The sequence below is a fragment of the Gouania willdenowi genome, chromosome 10 (assembly GCF_900634775.1).
Source record: "Gouania willdenowi chromosome 10, fGouWil2.1, whole genome shotgun sequence".
Lineage (NCBI taxonomy): Eukaryota > Metazoa > Chordata > Actinopteri > Blenniiformes > Gobiesocidae > Gouania > Gouania willdenowi.
This window is the reverse complement of record NC_041053.1, coordinates 21,521,036-21,526,485: the sequence shown is the minus strand read 5'-3', so window position 1 is coordinate 21,526,485 and position 5,450 is coordinate 21,521,036.

The window sequence follows — 5,450 nt, the reverse complement described above, 5'->3', positions numbered from 1 at the left end:
AGAGTGCCTCAGCGCTAGACGAGAAACGGACGGAGCTTTACAGGCACAGTAAAGTTAAGCGGGCACTGGTCGGCTCTGTATTTAGGAGTCAGTGATGATTTGCGCAGTTTTTTGGCAGTTTAGACGGTGTTTCAGGTGGTTGAGGCCATAGACATATATATAAAGGCTAGATGTCTTATCCGCGCTGTTGGCCAATGGAGCCGCAAGTCTGCGTTGGCAGCCATCTTGTCCCGGTCAGCTCGCTCACTCATAATACTGTGTAGTAGTGGAGGACAGAGATAAGAAATTACCCAAAAAACATAGTGGAATCATTAAATAATATTTATTACATAAGGATACTTCAGATGATACTTTAAGAAAAAATAGTTATAAAAAGGTGTCCAAAAGAAACATTCAGTGATAAACAATATTCTAAAAAGCCTTGTGTCAACAACAATCTTGCAATTATTTTATGTCAGCTCCGCTGTTCCTTTGTAACAGGACCTGTATTGTACATACTTCCACTAAGTAACTAACCATTATCCCAAATATAGTCATAGTATTGTAATATCTTACATGTGACAGGTGATCCCACGGGCTCTGGTTCCAACAGAACGGCAATTATTAGACCATCAGTAGGCTGGACAAAAGTCTGGAATCTTCACTTCAACCTTCACAACAATTTTCTAAAGGAAACATAATTTAAGATGTTTTTTTAACAAACTTTTTTTACAAGTTACATCAGGTGATCTCAGCCTTACACAGCTATGCTGCATGATTAAGTCATTTTTTGAAGAGCAAAGCTGCAATTTTAACATATGAAGACATCCAGATTTGTAGCCAGATTAATAAAGTTTGTAAGAAAGCAAACCGTATGCAAATCCATCAAGATGTTGGAGAGATAAAAGTATTTACGTTTGGCAGATCACTCACAATCCCTCTGGTTCCACAGACTCCGTCAAAGAGCTTCTCGGGTCAAGATGGCCGCCGGTGATGCCATGGCAGAATCCACCGTAAGGCATCTCGCCTTTATATATGCTATTTATGGTTTAGGCGGTGTTTAATGCAGCCAAGATGGGAGAGGGAGGGCGGTGCACCTAGCACTCCCTAGAAACATTTCATCATAAAATACATTCCTTGCCTCATGATGATGCATTTCATGCTGATTCTGTCCATTTGACTCCGTCTGCGATTCCGTTAACTTGGATTTTATAGGGCCCTATACTTAACTTGTGTAATAAGGGCTAAAAAATGTAAAAAATTAAATAAAAAATTAAAAAATAAATAAATAATTATCAATATTTGGATCCAGTGAATCGATAACTTACCGCTAGACAAAACCTTGCGATGTATCGTCGTATGGATAGTTTGGCACACTCTTACATGTTAGGTTTTTTAATGTGCCCAAACAATAATCGAAATGACACAGTATTCCAGGTAATGATTGAGATATTTCAAAGATGAGTCTTTGAGCCAAAATAGGAAAATCTCTGCAGTCGTATTGTACAACTAACATGCAATAAAAGTCTTTCAATTAGGAACCACTTTTCAGAATCGTTAACGCTATGAATTCGCTACAATAGCTTTTGTGAGAATTTGCATAAATGTGATCAAGACATGAAAGTCAAATAACATGAAAAATATGATTGAAATACAAAAGCCATTGTAGCTAATAGCACCAGACTGAGCAGCTCAGCAGTTTGCTCAACCCACTCGCTTTTTCAGTAATGAGATTTTTTTTTTTTTTCCTCCTGAACATTTGAGAGGGAAGCACGTTGGAGGCGAAATTCTGTCAGGGCTGAAATTGCTTAGGAAGTAATTTCCTCTTAAAAACCCATGCCATACGTTGTAATGATGTTGACATCCTAAATTGGGATTTTTATTGGCTCTGTTGTTTAATGCACACCACAATAATTCCCTGATTTCCCTTAAAGGGCCTGACAGCAATAATGTGACATTTTACAACTGTGAAAAGGTGAAGGTCAACAACATTACTGTGCTTTTTAAATACCATCCCATTAAATGCTTTTATTTGCATACACTTACAGAAACGAGAAAACCCATCTGTCCTTTTGTATTTAAATGTTAACGTGTTTAGTGTTTTGTAATTTTTCATCTTTTTAACTGGTTTTATTGGCTTTTCACAACTTTAGTCTGGAACCAAAATATCAGCGCGTGGATAGTGTGTGCGGGCTAAACTAAAGCAGACCTGCAGTGGAGTAAAGTTATGGCAGACCTTGACATGGCCACCCATAAGCCTTCCATCAGGTGGTGATGAGTCTGCTGACAACTGCAAGACTCCATCAATTTCCCACTGGATTACAAACACTGCTGTAGGGATAGGCCTGTATGGATCAAACACCAGTCTGGCTTGTTTTTTGGGGAAAAAAATATTGATTTAAATAAAATATTCTAACATTTGCAAGCCATTAGGACCAATCACTCTCACTTTCATCTAAAGATATGTTTCAATATATATATATATATATATATATATATATATATATATAAAAACACGAATTGAAGAAGAAGTTAGTTATGTTTTTCTAGGCCAAGAGTATTTCCTGCATCTCCTTTGGTGGTGCATCCGCTCCTCAGCCCGGTGAGCACCAAGACAATGGACCAGATGGAGGAAGAACACTGTCCGCGCATCTGTTTAAATGCCTTAAAAGGCCATTTTTAGCATGCCTCCTGCTAGCAAAGAGGCCTAAAATGAAATTTCAGCAGAGCTGTGCAACCGTTTCAAGATGTAGGCAGTTTTTCTGGTTTTGAAAATGTACTTAGACTCTTTATCAGGCATTTCTTTCAACTAATTGGGTTTATTAAAAATAAAAAAAAAACAACCTAAGCTATATTTAAAACAATGCAAAGGCAGTCAAAAGTTAGTAAAAAGGGCAAAAGTTAGGCAAAAACTAAATTTATAATGTAAAGTGAAATTTGTCCTGGAAGTGAATAACAGTAGCAGAACAATGAGCTTAAAGGTGCGTCTTCATCATTGTATTAGTATTAGCATTGCTAATTCAGTGAATGAATTTCTCTTTAATCTTATGGCAAGTGCAGGAACTTTTGTTGAATGGGAATATTTTGTGCATCCAGTAAAGACTCAGAACAGTAACTCTCCAATAAAGGGTTCAGTAAAAAGCTTTTTTTTAATGTTGTTAAAGGGTTTTAGTGTTATCACATGCTATGTGAGGACATGATTAAGAGTTTTTGCTGTAGAAATTACATTTAATACTTTTAATCAGAAAGATTAGCTTCATATCAGGGTTATCAATCTGCTTACACGGCTGTGGATATTTGTCAAGTGTTGAAAATGTATCTCTTACATTTCTGGTAAATCATAAGGTCTCTGTAAAAGTCAGTTGACAATTCTAGTGCTGTTGTTGGAAGAACGCATCTCATGTTTCCCTGGAATACAGTAAATAGTGGAGGGTTTTTTTTGGGGGGGGGGGCGTGATTGCGAAAGATAATGTCGGGAAAAGAAATACAGTCTGGAAAGAATGTAAATTGATTTTTAATGCAATTTTCAACAATGATAAGAATCATAAAGAATGAAATATCTTTTATTGAAATGCCTTATTGGTTATTATCCCTATTTAAAGCAGTAGGTAAATTAATTACTGCATTACAATAATTCAAATTAAATGTTTTTCTTTTTGTTAGAAAATGAGTTCTCCTAGTTTTCCTGATGGTTTTTCCTTAGGCTTTTCTAAAAAGTTGAAATCATCACTGAGACTTGAAAAAAAAAAAAAACCCAGCACATGATGTGATGCAGCCCCTGCCAGTGAGTCATTTCATCATAGCGGTTTCAGTGCATTAAAATCTGAAATTGTAAAAGTCAAACCATGCAAGTGTACATTTTGTCTGCTGGAAACTACGACAGCATTCTATTGAATGATCTGAGGGTTTTGCAAATTGGAACAATCTGCAAGGGCACAAAACACATGCCCAGAACTCCCTCTAAAATGGCTCCAATTAAAGGCAAATGCCGCACTATTGCATTGATTAGGAAAATCCTTTCTGGTGAGCGTGTTTCATCATCGCCGTGGGAGACGTTTTAGTGATGAATTAGCTTTGGCTTGGCCTCAAACCTTACAGTTTTTGGAAAGCAGGTGCTTGACTTCTTTGTTTGGAGTTGACCCAATGAAAATACTAACCGCGCATTGAAAACAGATGCAGTTGTGTTATTGTAGAAAACAGCGCACAGTGACATAAAAACATTGCTGTTTGACTGATGATGGAGATCCCTGTGTTCACATTTAAGGTGGGTGTGACTCACTTCGCCCATTAGATCAGTGGCTGAGATTTAGAGCACAGCCTTCATCAAATACGTAGACCTCTGTGTACAGTCTTTCCCAAACCGCCATCTGCTCAGCATTTCTAGACACACTTTCTATTTCTAAAGAAAATCAATATACTTCAGATGTAACGCTCTGCCATCCAAGCACCAGTTACTGCTCTGCAACAGTAATGCACACAATTACTCCATATAACACAGAACAGCAACAAAAATACACAAAATGACAAAGAAAAGTACAAAAAAGACAACGGAAAAACACAAAAAATGACCTTGCAAACCCACAATACTCGCAAACAAGCAAAACAACAACATAAATACACAAAAATGACTCCAAATAATGTAAAATCACAACACAAAGACAATATGATGCCAAAAAACCTACATTTTAAAGGAAAAATACAGAAAAGAACAACATAAATGCACAAAATGCCTCATAACTAGCAAGACTAAAAAGAGACATACACAGAATTACAGAAAAACACACAAAACTACTATAAAAACTCTTTCTTCTTTCCTGTGTTAATGCTCAGATTGGTCATTATTCTAAATGCTGACATGAATGTTGATAATGGGGCCCTTTGATCAAATAATCACATTTTTGTGGCTCCCGCTGTGATAGAAGTTGTCCTTCTCTGCCTTGGGGTAACAGTTAATATTATTCTGAATCTTAAAGCATAAAGTGAAGTTGTTTTGTCCCCAATTTAGTGAAAATAGGAGCCTTTTAGAGCAAACTGTATGTGCTGATATTAATTTGATCAGCAAAACTTTAGATCTAAACCACTTTCACACCTCACACCTACTATTCACACCAAAGGATACAACGCTTGCCAGTATGCGTGGCTTTCTACCGCAGTGAAAAACTTCCAAGTCGTGCCCACAGACACATAAAGATGAAGTTTTTGCATGCTACTATTGGTTCAAGACTCTTTCAGTTGGATGCACCACCTGTTCTCAGAAAGCTTACGACAGAAAAGAAAACGCTGCATTATTTTAGCTTCAGACTTTCAAAATGGTCTTGAATAAGTGCAAATATCATTACTTACAACTCATAATGTAAGATAAAAGTTTTATCCTTGTAATCATATTCAAACTGGAGGATCAATTATGTAGTGACCTTGACAGGTGACCTTAATATTGACTGATGCAAAGGTACTTTGCAAGCTAAAGGGTA